Below are 18,623 nucleotides of genomic sequence, written 5' to 3'. Positions count from 1 at the left end.
CACTAGTCACCCCATCTTGGATTCCCCTAGGTCTCTAATTTTAAAAAATGCACAGGTTTGGTAGGTTTCCCTAGGTGCCGGCTGAGCTAGAGGCCAAAATCTACAGGTAGGCACTTTGCAAAAAACACCTCTGTTTTCTGTTGAAAAATGGGATGTGTCCATGTTGTGTTTAGGGCCATTTCCTGTCGCGGGCGCTAGGCGTACCCACACAAGTGAGGTATCATTTTTATCGGGAGACTTGGGGGAACACTGGGTGGAAGGAAATTTGTGGCTCCTCTCAGAATCGAGAACTTTCTGTCACCAAAATGTGCGGAAAACGTGTTTTTTTAGCCAAATTTTGAGGTTTGCAAAGGATTCTGGGTAACAGAACCTGGTGAGAGCCCTCACTAGTCACCCCATCTTGGATTCCCCTAGGTCTCTAGTTTTTAAAAATGCACAGGTTTGGTAGGTTTCCCTAGGTGCCGGCTGAGCTAGAGGCCAAAATCTACAGGTAGGCACTTTGCAAAAAACACCTCTGTTTTCTGTAGAAAAATGGGATGTGTCCACGTTGTGTTTTGGGGCAGTTCCTGTCGCGGGCACTAGGCCTACCCACACAAGTGAGGTATAATTTTTATCGGGAGACTTGGGGGAACGCTGGGTGGAAGGAAATTTGTGGCTCCTCTCAGAATCCAGAACTTTCTGTCACCAAAATGTGCGGAAAACGTGTTTTTTAGCCAAATTTTGAGGTTTGCAAAGGATTCTGGGTAACAGAACCTGGTCAGAGCCCTCACTAGTCACCCCATCTTGGATTCCCCTAGGTCTCTAGTTTTTAAAAATGCACAGGTTTGGTAGGTTTCCCTAGGTGCCGGCTGAGCTAGAGGCCAAAATCTACAGGTAGGCACTTTGCAAAAAACACCTCTGTTTTCTGTAGAAAAATGGGATGTGTCCACGTTGTGTTTTGGGGCAGTTCCTGTCGCGGGCACTAGGCCTACCCACACAAGTGAGGTATAATTTTTATCGGGAGACTTGGGGGAACGCTGGGTGGAAGGAAATTTGTGGCTCGTCTCAGAATCCAGAACTTTCTGTCACCAAAATGTGCGGAAAACGTGTTTTTTTAGCCAAATTTTGAGGTTTGCAAAGGATTCTGGGTAACAGAACCTGGTCAGAGCCCCACAAGTCACCCCATCTTGGATTCCCTTAGGTCTCTAATTTTAAAAAATGCACAGGTTTGGTAGGTTTCCCTAGGTGCCGGCTGAGCTAGAGGCCAAAATCTACAGGTAGGCACTTTGCAAAAAACACCTCTGTTTTCTGTTGAAAAATGGGATGTGTCCATGTTGTGTTTAGGGCCATTTCCTGTCGCGGGCGCTAGGCGTACCCACACAAGTGAGGTATCATTTTTATCGGGAGACTTGGGGGAACACTGGGTGGAAGGAAATTTGTGGCTCCTCTCAGATTCCAGAACTTTCTGTCACCGAAATATGAGGAAAACGTGCTTTTTTGCCAAATTTTGAGGTTTGCAAAGTATTCTGGGTAACAGAACCTGGTGAGAGCCCTCACTAGTCACCCCATCTTGGATTCCCCTAGGTCTCTAGTTTTTAAAAATGCACAGGTTTGGTAGGTTTCCCTAGGTGCCGGCTGAGCTAGAGGCCAAAATCTACAGGTAGGCACTTTGCAAAAAACACCTCTGTTTTCTGTAGAAAAATGGGATGTGTCCACGTTGTGTTTTTGGGGCAGTTCCTGTCGCGGGCACTAGGCCTACCCACACAAGTGAGGTATAATTTTTATCGGGAGACTTGGGGGAACGCTGGGTGGAAGGAAATTTGTGGCTCCTCTCAGAATCCAGAACTTTCTGTCACCAAAATGTGCGGAAAACGTGTTTTTTTAGCCAAATTTTGAGGTTTGCAAAGGATTCTGGGTACCAGAACCTGGTCAGAGCCCCACAAGTCACCCCATCTTGGATTCCCCTAGGTCTCTAGTTTTTAAAAATGCACAGGTTTGGTAGGTTTCCCTAGGTGCCGGCTGAGCTAGAGGCCAAAATCTACAGGTAGGCACTTTGCAAAAAACACCTCTGTTTTCTGTAGAAAAATGGGATGTGTCCACGTTGTGTTTTGGGGCAGTTCCTGTCGCGGGCACTAGGCCTACCCACACAAGTGAGGTATCATTTTTATCTGGAGACTTGGGGGAACGCTGAGTGGAAGGAAATTTGTGGCTTCTCTCAGAATCAAGAACTTTCTGTCACCGAAATGTGCGGAAAATGTGTTTTTTTAGCCAAATTTTGAGGTTTGCAAAGGATTCTGGGTAACAGAACCTGGTCAGAGCCCCACAAGTCACCCCATCTTGGATTCCCCTAGGTCTCTAATTTTAAAAAATGCACAGGTTTGGTAGGTTTCCCTAGGTGCCGGCTGAGCTAGAGGCCAAAATCTACAGGTAGGCACTTTGCATAAAACACCTCTGTTTTCTGTTTAAAAATGGGATGTGTCCATGTTGTGTTTAGGGCCATTTCCTGTCGCGGGCGCTAGGCCTACCCACACAAGTGAGGTATCATTTTTATCGGGAGACTTGGGGGAACACTGGGTGGAAGGAAATTTGGGGCTCCTCTCAGATTCCAGAACTTTCTGTCACCGAAATGTGAGGAAAACTTGTTTTTTTAGCCAAATTTTGAGGTTTGCAAAGGATTCTGGGTAACAGAACCTGGTCAGAGCCCCACAAGTCACCCCATCTTGGATTCCCCTACGTCTCTAATTTTAAAAAATGCACAGGTTTGGTAGGTTTCCCTAGGTGCCGGCTGAGCTAGAGGCCAAAATCTACAGGTAGGCACTTTGCAAAAAACACCTCTGTTTTCTGTTGAAAAATGGGATGTGTCCATGTTGTGTTTAGGGCCATTTCCTGGCGCGGACGCTAGGCGTACCCACACAAGTGAGGTATCATTTTTATCGGGAGACTTGGGGGAACACTGGGTGGAAGGAAATTTGTGGCTCCTCTCAGATTCCAGAACTTTCTGTCACCGAAATGTGAGGAAAACGTGTTTTTTTGCCAAATTTTGAGGTTTGCAAAGTATTCTGGGTAACAGAACCTGGTGAGAGCCCTCACTAGTCACCCCATCTTGGATTCCCCTAGGTCTCTAGTTTTTAAAAATGCACAGGTTTGGTAGGTTTCCCTAGGTGCCGGCTGAGCTAGAGGCCAAAATCTACAGGTAGGCACTTTGCAAAAAACACCTCTGTTTTCTGTAGAAAAATGGGATGTGTCCACATTGTGTTTTTGGGGCAGTTCCTGTCGCGGGCACTAGGCCTACCCACACAAGTGAGGTATAATTTTTATCGGGAGACTTGGGGGAACGCTGGGTGGAAGGAAATTTGTGGCTCCTCTCAGAATCCAGAACTTTCTGTCACCAAAATGTGCGGAAAACGTGTTTTTTAGCCAAATTTTGAGGTTTGCAAAGGATTCTGGGTAACAGAACCTGGTCAGAGCCCCACAAGTCACCCCATCTTGGATTCCCCTAGGTCTCTAATTTTAAAAAATGCACAGGTTTGGTAGGTTTCCCTAGGTGCCGGCTGAGCTAGAGGCCAAAATCTACAGGTAGGCACTTTGCAAAAAACACCTCTGTTTTCTGTTGATAAATGGGATGTGTCCATGTTGTGTTTAGGGCCATTTCCTGTCGCGGGCGCTAGGCGTACCCACACAAGTGAGGTATCATTTTTATCGGGAGACTTGGGGGAACACTGGGTGGAAGGAAATTTGTGGCTCCTCTCAGATTCCAGAACTTTCTGTCACCGAAATGTGAGGAAAACGTGCTTTTTTGCCAAATTTTGAGGTTTGCAAAGTATTCTGGGTAACAGAACCTGGTGAGAGCCCTCACTAGTCACCCCATCTTGGATTCCCCTAGGTCTCTAGTTTTTAAAAATGCACAGGTTTGGTAGGTTTCCCTAGGTGCCGGCTGAGCTAGAGGCCAAAATCTACAGGTAGGCACTTTGCAAAAAACACCTCTGTTTTCTGTAGAAAAATGGGATGTGTCCACGTTGTGTTTTGGGGCAGTTCCTGTCGTGGGCACTAGGCCTACCCACACAAGTGAGGTATAATTTTTATCGGGAGACTTGGGGGAACGCTGGGTGGAAGGAAATTTGTGGCTCCTCTCAGAATCCAGAACTTTCTGTCACCAAAATGTGCGGAAAACGTGTTTTTTTAGCCAAATTTTGAGGTTTGCAAAGGATTCTGGGTAACAGAACCTGGTCAGAGCCCCACAAGTCACCCCATCTTGGATTCCCCTAGGTCTCTAATTTTAAAAAATGCACAGGTTTGGTAGGTTTCCCTAGGTGCCGGCTGAGCTAGAGGCCAAAATCTACAGGTAGGCACTTTGCAAAAAACACCTCTGTTTTCTGTTGAAAAATGGGATGTGTCCATGTTGTGTTTAGGGCCATTTCCTGTCGCGGGCGCTAGGCGTACCCACACAAGTGAGGTATCATTTTTATCGGGAGACTTGGGGGAACACTGGGTGGAAGGAAATTTGTGGCTCCTCTCAGATTCCAGAACTTTCTGTCACCGAAATATGAGGAAAACGTGCTTTTTTGCCAAATTTTGAGGTTTGCAAAGTATTCTGGGTAACAGAACCTGGTGAGAGCCCTCACTAGTCACCCCATCTTGGATTCCCCTAGGTCTCTAGTTTTTAAAAATGCACAGGTTTGGTAGGTTTCCCTAGGTGCCGGCTGAGCTAGAGGCCAAAATCTACAGGTAGGCACTTTGCAAAAAACACCTCTGTTTTCTGTAGAAAAATGGGATGTGTCCACGTTGTGTTTTGGGGCAGTTCCTGTCGCGGGGACTAGGACTACCCACACAAGTGAGGTATAATTTTTATCGGGAGACTTGGGGGAACGCTGGGTGGAAGGAAATTTGTGGCTCCTCTCAGAATCCAGAACTTTCTGTCACCAAAATATGAGGAAAACGTGTTTTTTTAGCCAAAGTTTGAGGTTTGCAAAGGATTCTGGGTAACAGAACCTGGTCAGAGTCCCACAAGTCACCCCATCTTGGATTCCCCTAGGTCTCTAATTTAAAAAAATGCACAGGTTTGGTAGGTTTCCCTAGGTGCCGGCTGAGCTAGAGGCCAAAATCTACAGGTAGGCACTTTGCAAAAAACACCTCTGTTTTCTGTTGAAAAATGGGATGTGTCCATGTTGTGTTTAGTGCCATTTCCTGTCGCGGGCGCTAGGCGTACCCACACAAGTGAGGTATCATTTTTATCGGAAGACTTGGGGGAACGCTGGGTGGAAGGAAATTTGTGGCTCCTCTCAGAATCCAGAACTTTCTGTCACCAAAATGTGCGGAAAACGTGTTTTTTTAGCCAAATTTTGAGGTTTGCAAAGGATTCTGGGTAACAGAACCTGGTCAGAGCCCCACAAGTCACCCCATCTTGGATTCCCCTAGGTCTCTAATTTTAAAAAATGCACAGGTTTGGTAGGTTTCCCTAGGTGCCGGCTGAGCTAGAGGCCAAAATCTACAGGTAGGCACTTTGCAAAAAACACCTCTGTTTTCTGTTGAAAAATGGGATGTGTCCATGTTGTGTTTAGGGCCATTTCCTGTCGCGGGCGCTAGGCGTACCCACACAAGTGAGGTATCATTTTTATCGGGAGACTTGGGGGAACACTGGGTGGAAGGAAATTTGTGGCTCCTCTCAGATTCCAGAACTTTCTGTCACCGAAATGTGAGGAAAACTTGTTTTTTTAGCCAAATTTTGAGGTTTGCAAAGGATTCTGGGTAACAGAACCTGGTCAGAGCCCCACAAGTCACCCCATCTTGGATTCCCCTAGGTCTCTAATTTTAAAAAATGCACAGGTTTGGTAGGTTTCCCTAGGTGCCGGCTGAGCTAGAGGCCAAAATCTACAGGTAGGCACTTTGCAAAAAACACCTCTGTTTTCTGTTGAAAAATGGGATGTGTCCATGTTGTGTTTAGGGCCATTTCCTGTCGCGGGCGCTAGGCGTACCCACACAAGTGAGGTATCATTTTTATCGGGAGACTTGGGGGAACACTGGGTGGAAGGAAATTTGTGGCTCCTCTCAGATTCCAGAACTTTCTGTCACCGAAATATGAGGAAAACGTGCTTTTTTGCCAAATTTTGAGGTTTGCAAAGTATTCTGGGTAACAGAACCTGGTGAGAGCCCTCACTAGTCACCCCATCTTGGATTCCCCTAGGTCTCTAGTTTTTAAAAATGCACAGGTTTGGTAGGTTTCCCTAGGTGCCGGCTGAGCTAGAGGCCAAAATCTACAGGTAGGCACTTTGCAAAAAACACCTCTGTTTTCTGTAGAAAAATGGGATGTGTCCACGTTGTGTTTTTGGGGCAGTTCCTGTCGCGGGCACTAGGCCTACCCACACAAGTGAGGTATAATTTTTATCGGGAGACTTGGGGGAACGCTGGGTGGAAGGAAATTTGTGGCTCCTCTCAGAATCCAGAACTTTCTGTCACCAAAATGTGCGGAAAACGTGTTTTTTTAGCCAAATTTTGAGGTTTGCAAAGGATTCTGGGTACCAGAACCTGGTCAGAGCCCCACAAGTCACCCCATCTTGGATTCCCCTAGGTCTCTAGTTTTTAAAAATGCACAGGTTTGGTAGGTTTCCCTAGGTGCCGGCTGAGCTAGAGGCCAAAATCTACAGGTAGGCACTTTGCAAAAAACACCTCTGTTTTCTGTAGAAAAATGGGATGTGTCCACGTTGTGTTTTGGGGCAGTTCCTGTCGCGGGCACTAGGCCTACCCACACAAGTGAGGTATCATTTTTATCTGGAGACTTGGGGGAACGCTGAGTGGAAGGAAATTTGTGGCTTCTCTCAGAATCAAGAACTTTCTGTCACCGAAATGTGCGGAAAATGTGTTTTTTTAGCCAAATTTTGAGGTTTGCAAAGGATTCTGGGTAACAGAACCTGGTCAGAGCCCCACAAGTCACCCCATCTTGGATTCCCCTAGGTCTCTAATTTTAAAAAATGCACAGGTTTGGTAGGTTTCCCTAGGTGCCGGCTGAGCTAGAGGCCAAAATCTACAGGTAGGCACTTTGCATAAAACACCTCTGTTTTCTGTTTAAAAATGGGATGTGTCCATGTTGTGTTTAGGGCCATTTCCTGTCGCGGGCGCTAGGCCTACCCACACAAGTGAGGTATCATTTTTATCGGGAGACTTGGGGGAACACTGGGTGGAAGGAAATTTGGGGCTCCTCTCAGATTCCAGAACTTTCTGTCACCGAAATGTGAGGAAAACTTGTTTTTTTAGCCAAATTGTGAGGTTTGCAAAGGATTCTGGGTAACAGAACCTGGTCAGAGCCCCACAAGTCACCCCATCTTGGATTCCCCTAGGTCTCTAATTTTAAAAAATGCACAGGTTTGGTAGGTTTCCCTAGGTGCCGGCTGAGCTAGAGGCCAAAATCTACAGGTAGGCACTTTGCAAAAAACACCTCTGTTTTCTGTTGAAAAATGGGATGTGTCCATGTTGTGTTTAGGGCCATTTCCTGGCGCGGACGCTAGGCGTACCCACACAAGTGAGGTATCATTTTTATCGGGAGACTTGGGGGAACACTGGGTGGAAGGAAATTTGTGGCTCCTCTCAGATTCCAGAACTTTCTGTCACCGAAATGTGAGGAAAACGTGTTTTTTTGCCAAATTTTGAGGTTTGCAAAGTATTCTGGGTAACAGAACCTGGTGAGAGCCCTCACTAGTCACCCCATCTTGGATTCCCCTAGGTCTCTAGTTTTTAAAAATGCACAGGTTTGGTAGGTTTCCCTAGGTGCCGGCTGAGCTAGAGGCCAAAATCTACAGGTAGGCACTTTGCAAAAAACACCTCTGTTTTCTGTAGAAAAATGGGATGTGTCCACATTGTGTTTTTGGGGCAGTTCCTGTCGCGGGCACTAGGCCTACCCACACAAGTGAGGTATAATTTTTATCGGGAGACTTGGGGGAACGCTGGGTGGAAGGAAATTTGTGGCTCCTCTCAGAATCCAGAACTTTCTGTCACCAAAATGTGCGGAAAACGTGTTTTTTAGCCAAATTTTGAGGTTTGCAAAGGATTCTGGGTAACAGAACCTGGTCAGAGCCCCACAAGTCACCCCATCTTGGATTCCCCTAGGTCTCTAATTTTAAAAAATGCACAGGTTTGGTAGGTTTCCCTAGGTGCCGGCTGAGCTAGAGGCCAAAATCTACAGGTAGGCACTTTGCAAAAAACACCTCTGTTTTCTGTTGATAAATGGGATGTGTCCATGTTGTGTTTAGGGCCATTTCCTGTCGCGGGCGCTAGGCGTACCCACACAAGTGAGGTATCATTTTTATCGGGAGACTTGGGGGAACACTGGGTGGAAGGAAATTTGTGGCTCCTCTCAGATTCCAGAACTTTCTGTCACCGAAATGTGAGGAAAACGTGCTTTTTTGCCAAATTTTGAGGTTTGCAAAGTATTCTGGGTAACAGAACCTGGTGAGAGCCCTCACTAGTCACCCCATCTTGGATTCCCCTAGGTCTCTAGTTTTTAAAAATGCACAGGTTTGGTAGGTTTCCCTAGGTGCCGGCTGAGCTAGAGGCCAAAATCTACAGGTAGGCACTTTGCAAAAAACACCTCTGTTTTCTGTAGAAAAATGGGATGTGTCCACGTTGTGTTTTGGGGCAGTTCCTGTCACGGGCACTAGGCCTACCCACACAAGTGAGGTATAATTTTTATCGGGAGACTTGGGGGAACGCTGGGTGGAAGGAAATTTGTGGCTCCTCTCAGAATCCAGAACTTTCTGTCACCAAAATGTGCGGAAAACGTGTTTTTTTAGCCAAATTTTGAGGTTTGCAAAGGATTCTGGGTAACAGAACCTGGTCAGAGCCCCACAAGTCACCCCATCTTGGATTCCCCTAGGTCTCTAATTTTAAAAAATGCACAGGTTTGGTAGGTTTCCCTAGGTGCCGGCTGAGCTAGAGGCCAAAATCTACAGGTAGGCACTTTGCAAAAAACACCTCTGTTTTCTGTTGAAAAATGGGATGTGTCCATGTTGTGTTTAGGGCCATTTCCTGTCGCGGGCGCTAGGCGTACCCACACAAGTGAGGTATCATTTTTATCGGGAGACTTGGGGGAACACTGGGTGGAAGGAAATTTGTGGCTCCTCTCAGATTCCAGAACTTTCTGTCACCGAAATATGAGGAAAACGTGCTTTTTTGCCAAATTTTGAGGTTGGTAAAGTATTCTGGGTAACAGAACCTGGTGAGAGCCCTCACTAGTCACCCCATCTTGGATTCCCCTAGGTCTCTAGTTTTTAAAAATGCACAGGTTTGGTAGGTTTCCCTAGGTGCCGGCTGAGCTAGAGGCCAAAATCTACAGGTAGGCACTTTGCAAAAAACACCTCTGTTTTCTGTAGAAAAATGGGATGTGTCCACGTTGTGTTTTGGGGCAGTTCCTGTCGCGGGGACTAGGACTACCCACACAAGTGAGGTATAATTTTTATCGGGAGACTTGGGGGAACGCTGGGTGGAAGGAAATTTGTGGCTCCTCTCAGAATCCAGAACTTTCTGTCACCAAAATATGAGGAAAACGTGTTTTTTTAGCCAAAGTTTGAGGTTTGCAAAGGATTCTGGGTAACAGAACCTGGTCAGAGTCCCACAAGTCACCCCATCTTGGATTCCCCTAGGTCTCTAATTTAAAAAAATGCACAGGTTTGGTAGGTTTCCCTAGGTGCCGGCTGAGCTAGAGGCCAAAATCTACAGGTAGGCACTTTGCAAAAAACACCTCTGTTTTCTGTTGAAAAATGGGATGTGTCCATGTTGTGTTTAGTGCCATTTCCTGTCGCGGGCGCTAGGCGTACCCACACAAGTGAGGTATCATTTTTATCGGAAGACTTGGGGGAACGCTGGGTGGAAGGAAATTTGTGGCTCCTCTCAGAATCCAGAACTTTCTGTCACCAAAATGTGCGGAAAACGTGTTTTTTTAGCCAAATTTTGAGGTTTGCAAAGGATTCTGGGTAACAGAACCTGGTCAGAGCCCCACAAGTCACCCCATCTTGGATTCCCCTAGGTCTCTAATTTTAAAAAATGCACAGGTTTGGTAGGTTTCCCTAGGTGCCGGCTGAGCTAGAGGCCAAAATCTACAGGTAGGCACTTTGCAAAAAACACCTCTGTTTTCTGTTGAAAAATGGGATGTGTCCATGTTGTGTTTAGGGCCATTTCCTGTCGCGGGCGCTAGGCGTACCCACACAAGTGAGGTATCATTTTTATCGGGAGACTTGGGGGAACACTGGGTGGAAGGAAATTTGTGGCTCCTCTCAGATTCCAGAACTTTCTGTCACCGAAATGTGAGGAAAACTTGTTTTTTTAGCCAAATTTTGAGGTTTGCAAAGGATTCTGGGTAACAGAACCTGGTCAGAGCCCCACAAGTCACCCCATCTTGGATTCCCCTAGGTCTCTAATTTTAAAAAATGCACAGGTTTGGTAGGTTTCCCTAGGTGCCGGCTGAGCTAGAGGCCAAAATCTACAGGTAGGCACTTTGCAAAAAACACCTCTGTTTTCTGTAGAAAAATGGGATGTGTCCACATTGTGTTTTTGGGGCAGTTCCTGTCGCGGGCACTAGGCCTACCCACACAAGTGAGGTATAATTTTTATCGGGAGACTTGGGGGAACGCTGGGTGGAAGGAAATTTGTGGCTCCTCTCAGAATCCAGAACTTTCTGTCACCAAAATGTGCGGAAAACGTGTTTTTTAGCCAAATTTTGAGGTTTGCAAAGGATTCTGGGTAACAGAACCTGGTCAGAGCCCCACAAGTCACCCCATCTTGGATTCCCCTAGGTCTCTAATTTTAAAAAATGCACAGGTTTGGTAGGTTTCCCTAGGTGCCGGCTGAGCTAGAGGCCAAAATCTACAGGTAGGCACTTTGCAAAAAACACCTCTGTTTTCTGTTGAAAAATGGGATGTGTCCATGTTGTGTTTAGTGCCATTTCCTGTCGCGGGCGCTAGGCGTACCCACACAAGTGAGGTATCATTTTTATCGGAAGACTTGGGGGAACGCTGGGTGGAAGGAAATTTGTGGCTCCTCTCAGAATCCAGAACTTTCTGTCACCAAAATGTGCGGAAAACGTGTTTTTTTAGCCAAATTTTGAGGTTTGCAAAGGATTCTGGGTAACAGAACCTGGTCAGAGCCCCACAAGTCACCCCATCTTGGATTCCCCTAGGTCTCTAATTTTAAAAAATGCACAGGTTTGGTAGGTTTCCCTAGGTGCCGGCTGAGCTAGAGGCCAAAATCTACAGGTAGGCACTTTGCAAAAAACACCTCTGTTTTCTGTTGAAAAATGGGATGTGTCCATGTTGTGTTTAGGGCCATTTCCTGTCGCGGGCGCTAGGCGTACCCACACAAGTGAGGTATCATTTTTATCGGGAGACTTGGGGGAACACTGGGTGGAAGGAAATTTGTGGCTCCTCTCAGATTCCAGAACTTTCTGTCACCGAAATGTGAGGAAAACTTGTTTTTTTAGCCAAATTTTGAGGTTTGCAAAGGATTCTGGGTAACAGAACCTGGTCAGAGCCCCACAAGTCACCCCATCTTGGATTCCCCTAGGTCTCTAATTTTAAAAAATGCACAGGTTTGGTAGGTTTCCCTAGGTGCCGGCTGAGCTAGAGGCCAAAATCTACAGGTAGGCACTTTGCAAAAAACACCTCTGTTTTCTGTTGAAAAATGGGATGTGTCCATGTTGTGTTTAGGGCCATTTCCTGTCGCGGGCGCTAGGCGTACCCACACAAGTGAGGTATCATTTTTATCGGGAGACTTGGGGGAACACTGGGTGGAAGGAAATTTGTGGCTCCTCTCAGATTCCAGAACTTTCTGTCACCGAAATATGAGGAAAACGTGCTTTTTTGCCAAATTTTGAGGTTTGCAAAGTATTCTGGGTAACAGAACCTGGTGAGAGCCCTCACTAGTCACCCCATCTTGGATTCCCCTAGGTCTCTAGTTTTTAAAAATGCACAGGTTTGGTAGGTTTCCCTAGGTGCCGGCTGAGCTAGAGGCCAAAATCTACAGGTAGGCACTTTGCAAAAAACACCTCTGTTTTCTGTAGAAAAATGGGATGTGTCCACGTTGTGTTTTGGGGCAGTTCCTGTCGCGGGGACTAGGCCTACCCACACAAGTGAGGTATAATTTTTATCGGGAGACTTGGGGGAACGCTGGGTGGAAGGAAATTTGTGGCTCCTCTCAGAATCCAGAACTTTCTGTCACCAAAATATGAGGAAAACGTGTTTTTTTAGCCAAAGTTTGAGGTTTGCAAAGGATTCAGGGTAACAGAACCTGGTCAGAGTCCCACAAGTCACCCCATCTTGGATTCCCCTAGGTCTCTAATTTAAAAAAATGCACAGGTTTGGTAGGTTTCCCTAGGTGCCGGCTGAGCTAGAGGCCAAAATCTACAGGTAGGCACTTTGCAAAAAACACCTCTGTTTTCTGTTGAAAAATGGGATGTGTCCATGTTGTGTTTAGTGCCATTTCCTGTCGCGGGCGCTAGGCTTACCCACACAAGTGAGGTATCATTTTTATCGGAAGACTTGGGAGAACACTGGGTGGAAGGAAATTTGTGGCTCCTCTCAGATTCCAGAACTTTCTGTCACCGAAATGTGAGGAAAACGTGTTTTTTTGCCAAATTTTGAGGTTTGCAAAGGATTCTGGGTAACAGAACCTGGTGAGAGCCCTCACTAGTCACCCCATCTTGGATTCCCCTAGGTCTCTAGTTTTTAAAAATGCACAGGTTTGGTAGGTTTCCCTAGGTGCCGGCTGAGCTAGAGGCCAAAATCTACAGGTAGGCACTTTGCAAAAAACACCTCTGTTTTCTGTAGAAAAATGGGATGTGTCCACGTTGTGTTTTGGGGCAGTTCCTGTCGCGGGCACTAGGCCTACCCACACAAGTGAGGTATAATTTTTATCGGGAGACTTGGGGCAACGCTGGGTGGAAGGAAATTTGTGGCTCCTCTCAGAATCCAGAACTTTCTGTCACCAAAATGTGCGGAAAACGTGTTTTTTTAGCCAAATTTTGAGGTTTGCAAAGGATTCTGGGTAACAGAACCTGGTCAGAGCCCCACAAGTCACCACATCTTGGATTCCCCTAGGTCTCTAATTTTAAAAAATGCACAGGTTTGGTAGGTTTCCCTAGGTGCCGGCTGAGCTAGAGGCCAAAATCTACAGGTAGGCACTTTGCAAAAAACACCTCTGTTTTCTGTTGAAAAATGGGATGTGTCCATGTTGTGTTTAGGGCCATTTCCTGTCGCGGGCGCTAGGCGTACCCACACAAGTGAGGTATCATTTTTATCGGGAGACTTGGGGGAACACTGGGTGGAAGGAAATTTGTGGCTCCTCTCAGATTCCAGAACTTTCTGTCACCGAAATATGAGGAAAACGTGCTTTTTTGCCAAATTTTGAGGTTTGCAAAGTATTCTGGGTAACAGAACCTGGTGAGAGCCCTCACTAGTCACCCCATCTTGGATTCCCCTAGGTCTCTAGTTTTTAAAAATGCACAGGTTTGGTAGGTTTCCCTAGGTGCCGGCTGAGCTAGAGGCCAAAATCTACAGGTAGGCACTTTGCAAAAAACACCTCTGTTTTCTGTAGAAAAATGGGATGTGTCCACGTTGTGTTTTGGGGCAGTTCCTGTCGCGGGGACTAGGCCTACCCACACAAGTGATGTATAATTTTTATCGGGAGACTTGGGGGAACGCTGGGTGGAAGGAAATTTGTGGCTCCTCTCAGAATCCAGAACTTTCTGTCACCAAAATGTGCGGAAAACGTGTTTTTTTAGCCAAAGTTTGAGGTTTGCAAAGGATTCTGGGTAACAGAACCTGGTCAGAGTCCCACAAGTCACCCCATCTTGGATTCCCCTAGGTCTCTAATTTAAAAAAATGCATAGGTTTGGTAGGTTTCCCTAGGTGCCGGCTGAGCTAGAGGCCAAAATCTACAGGTAGGCACTTTGCAAAAAACACCTCTGTTTTCTGTTGAAAAATGGGATGTGTCCATGTTGTGTTTAGTGCCATTTCCTGTCGCGGGCGCTAGGCGTACCCACACAAGTGAGGTATCATTTTTATCGGAAGACTTGGGAGAACACTGGGTGGAAGGAAATTTGTGGCTCCTCTCAGATTCCAGAACTTTCTGTCACCGAAATGTGAGGAAAATGTGTTTTTTTGCCAAATTTTGAGGTTTGCAAAGGATTCTGGGTAACAGAACCTGGTGAGAGCCCTCACTAGTCACCCCATCTTGGATTCCCCTAGGTCTCTAGTTTTTAAAAATGCACAGGTTTGGTAGGTTTCCCTAGGTGCCGGCTGAGCTAGAGGCCAAAATCTACAGGTAGGCACTTTGCAAAAAACACCTCTGTTTTCTGTAGAAAAATGGGATGTGTCCACGTTGTGTTTTGGGGCAGTTCCTGTCGCGGGCACTAGGCCTACCCACACAAGTGAGGTATAATTTTTATCGGGAGACTTGGGGGAACGCTGGGTGGAAGGAAATTTGTGGCTCCTCTCAGAATCCAGAACTTTCTGTCACCAAAATGTGCGGAAAACGTGTTTTTTTAGCCAAATTTTGAGGTTTGCAAAGGATTCTGGGTACCAGAACCTGGTCAGAGCCCCACAAGTCACCCCATCTTGGATTCCCCTAGGTCTCTAGTTTTAAAATAATGCACAGGTTTGGTAGGTTTCCCTAGGTGCCGGCTGAGCTAGAGGCCAAAATCTACAGGTAGGCACTTTGCAAAAAACACCTCTGTTTTCTGTAGAAAAATGGGATGTGTCCACGTTGTGTTTTGGGGCAGTTCCTGTCGCGGGCACTAGGCCTACCCACACAAGTGAGGTATAATTTTTATCGGGAGACTTGGGGGAACGCTGGGTGGTAGGAAATTTGTGGCTCCTCTCAGAATCCAGAACTTTCTGTCACCAAAATGTGCGGAAAACGTGTTTTTTTAGCCAAATTTTGAGGTTTGCAAAGGATTCTGGGTAACAGAACCTGGTCAGAGCCCCACAAGTCACCCCATCTTGGATTCCCTTAGGTCTCTAATTTTAAAAAATGCACAGGTTTGGTAGGTTTCCCTAGGTGCCGGCTGAGCTAGGGGCCAAAATCTACAGGTAGGCACTTTGCAAAAAACACCGCTGTTTTCTGTAGAAAAATGGGATGTGTCCACGTTGTGTTTTGGGGCAGTTCCTGTCGCGGGCGCTAGGCCTACCCACACAAGTGAGGTATCATTTTTATCTGGAGACTTGGGGGAACGCTGAGTGGAAGGAAATTTGTGGCTCCTCTCAGAATCCAGAACTTTCTGTCACCGAAATGTGCGGAAAACGTGTTTTTTTAGCCAAATTTTGAGGTTTGCAAAGGATTCTGGGTAACAGAACCTAGTCAGAGCCCCACAAGTCACCCCATCTTGGATTCCCCTAGGTCTCTAATTTTAAAAAATGCACAGGTTTGGTAGGTTTCCCTAGGTGCCGGCTGAGCTAGAGGCCAAAATCTACAGGTAGGCACTTTGCAAAAAACACCTCTGTTTTCTGTAGAAAAATGGGATGTGTCCACGTTGTGTTTTGGGGCAGTTCCTGTCGCGGGGACTAGGCCTACCCACACAAGTGAGGTATCATTTTTATCGGGAGACTTGGGGGAACGCTGGGTGGAAGGAAATTTGTGGCTCCTCTCAGAATCCAGAACTTTCTGTCACCAAAATGTGCGGAAAACGTGTTTTTTTAGCCAAAGTTTGAGGTTTGCAAAGGATTCTGGGTAACAGAACCTGGTCAGAGTCCCACAAGTCACCCCATCTTGGATTCCCCTAGGTCTCTAATTTAAAAAAATGCACAGGTTTGGTAGGTTTCCCTAGGTGCCGGCTGAGCTAGAGGCCAAAATCTACAGGTAGGCACTTTGCAAAAAACACCTCTGTTTTCTGTTGAAAAATGGGATGTGTCCATGTTGTGTTCAGGGCCATTTCCTGTCGCGGGCGCTAGGCGTACCCACACAAGTGAGGTATAATTTTTATCGGGAGACTTGGGGGAACGCTGGGTGGAAGGAAATTTGTGGCTCCTCTCAGAATCCAGAACTTTCTGTCACCGAAATGTGAGGAAAACGTGTTTTTTTAGCCAAATTTTGAGGTTTGCAAAGGATTCTGGGTAACAGAACCTGGTCAGAGTCCCACAAGTCACCCCATCTTGGATTCCCCTAGGTCTCTAATTTTAAAAAATGCACAGGTTTGGTAGGTTTCCCTAGGTGCCGGCTGAGCTAGAGGCCAAAATCTACAGGTAGGCACTTTGCAAAAAACACCTCTGTTTTCTGTAGAAAAATGGGATGTGTCCACGTTGTGTTTTGGGGCAGTTCCTGTCGCGGGGACTAGGCGTACCCACACAAGTGAGGTATCATTTTTATCGGGAGACTTGGGGGAACGCTGGGTGGAAGGAAATTTGTGGCTCCTCTCAGATTCCAGAACTTTCTGTCACCGAAATGTGAGGAAAACGTGTTTTTTTGCCAAATTTTGAGGTTTGCAAAGTATTCTGGGTAACAGAACCTGGTGAGAGCCCTCACTAGTCACCCCATCTTGGATTTCCCTAGGTCTCTAGTTTTTAAAAATGCACAGGTTTGGTAGGTTTCCCTAGGTGCCGGCTGAGCTAGAGGCCAAAATCTACAGGTAGGCACTTTGCAAAAAACACCTCTGTTTTCTGTAGAAAAATGGGATGTGTCCACGTTGTGTTTTTGGGGCAGTTCCTGTCGCGGGCACTAGGCCTACCCACACAAGTGAGGTATAATTTTTATCGGGAGACTTGGGGGAACGCTGGGTGGAAGGAAATTTGTGGCTCCTCTCAGAATCCAGAACTTTCTGTCACCAAAATGTGCGGAAAACGTGTTTTTTTAGCCAAATTTTGAGGTTTGCAAAGGATTCTGGGTAACAGAACCTGGTCAGAGCCCCACAAGTCACCCCATCTTGGATTCCCCTAGGTCTCTAATTTTAAAAAATGCACAGGTTTGGTAGGTTTCCCTAGGTGCCGGCTGAGCTAGAGGCCAAAATCTACAGGTAGGCACTTTGCAAAAAACACCTCTGTTTTCTGTTGAAAAATGGGATGTGTCCATGTTGTGTTTAGGGCCATTTCCTGTCGCGGGCGCTAGGCGTACCCACACAAGTGAGGTATCATTTTTATCGGGAGACTTGGGGGAACACTGGGTGGAAGGAAATTTGTGGCTCCTCTCAGATTCCAGAACTTTCTGTCACCGAAATATGAGGAAAACGTGCTTTTTTGCCAAATTTTGAGGTTTGCAAAGTATTCTGGGTAACAGAACCTGGTGAGAGCCCTCACTAGTCACTCCATCTTGGATTCCCCTAGTTCTCTAGTTTTTAAAAATGCACAGGTTTGGTAGGTTTCCCTAGGTGCCGGCTGAGCTAGAGGCCAAAATCTACAGGTAGGCACTTTGCAAAAAACACCTCTGTTTTCTGTAGAAAAATGGGATGTGTCCACGTTGTGTTTTGGGGCAGTTCCTGTCGCGGGGACTAGGCCTACCCACACAAGTGAGGTATAATTTTTATCGGGAGACTTGGGGGAACGCTGGGTGGAAGGAAATTTGTGGCTCCTCTCAGAATCCAGAACTTTCTGTCACCAAAATGTGCGGAAAACGTGTTTTTTTAGCCAAAGTTTGAGGTTTGCAAAGGATTCTGGGTAACAGAACCTGGTCAGAGTCCCACAAGTCACCCCATCTTGGATTCCCCTAGGTCTCTAATTTAAAAAAATGCACAGGTTTGGTAGGTTTCCCTAGGTGCCGGCTGAGCTAGAGGCCAAAATCTACAGGTAGGCACTTTGCAAAAAACACCTCTGTTTTCTGTTGAAAAATGGGATGTGTCCATGTTGTGTTTAGTGCCATTTCCTGTCGCGGGCGCTAGGCGTACCCACACAAGTGAGGTATCATTTTTATCGGAAGACTTGGGAGAACACTGGGTGGAAGGAAATTTGTGGCTCCTCTCAGATTCCAGAACTTTCTGTCACCGAAATGTGAGGAAAACGTGTTTTTTTGCCAAATTTTGAGGTTTGCAAAGGATTCTGGGTAACAGAACCTGGTGAGAGCCCTCACTAGTCACCCCATCTTGGATTCCCCTAGGTCTCTAGTTTTTAAAAATGCACAGGTTTGGTAGGTTTCCCTAGGTCCCGGCTGAGCTAGAGGCCAAAATCTACAGGTAGGCACTTTGCAAAAAACACCTCTGTTTTCTGTAGAAAAATGGGATGTGTCCACGTTGTGTTTTGGGGCAGTTCCTGTCGCGGGCACTAGGCCTACCCACACAAGTGAGGTATAATTTTTATCGGGAGACTTGGGGGAACGCTGGGTGGAAGGAAATTTGTGGCTCCTCTCAGAATCCAGAACTTTCTGTCACCAAAATGTGCGGAAAACGTGTTTTTTTAGCCAAATTTTGAGGTTTGCAAAGGATTCTGGGTACCAGAACCTGGTCAGAGCCCCACAAGTCACCCCATCTTGGATTCCCCTAGGTCTCTAGTTTTAAAAAAATGCACAGGTTTGGTAGGTTTCCCTAGGTGCCGGCTGAGCTAGAGGCCAAAATCTACAGGTAGGCACTTTGCAAAAAACACCTCTGTTTTCTGTAGAAAAATGGGATGTGTCCACGTTGTGTTTTGGGGCAGTTCCTGTCGCGGGCACTAGGCCTACCCACACAAGTGAGGTATAATTTTTATCAG

This window comes from Pleurodeles waltl, chromosome 4_2, assembly GCF_031143425.1.
Source record: "Pleurodeles waltl isolate 20211129_DDA chromosome 4_2, aPleWal1.hap1.20221129, whole genome shotgun sequence".
NCBI classification, from domain to species: Eukaryota; Metazoa; Chordata; class Amphibia; order Caudata; family Salamandridae; genus Pleurodeles; species Pleurodeles waltl.
This window is presented reverse-complemented; position numbering follows the sequence as displayed.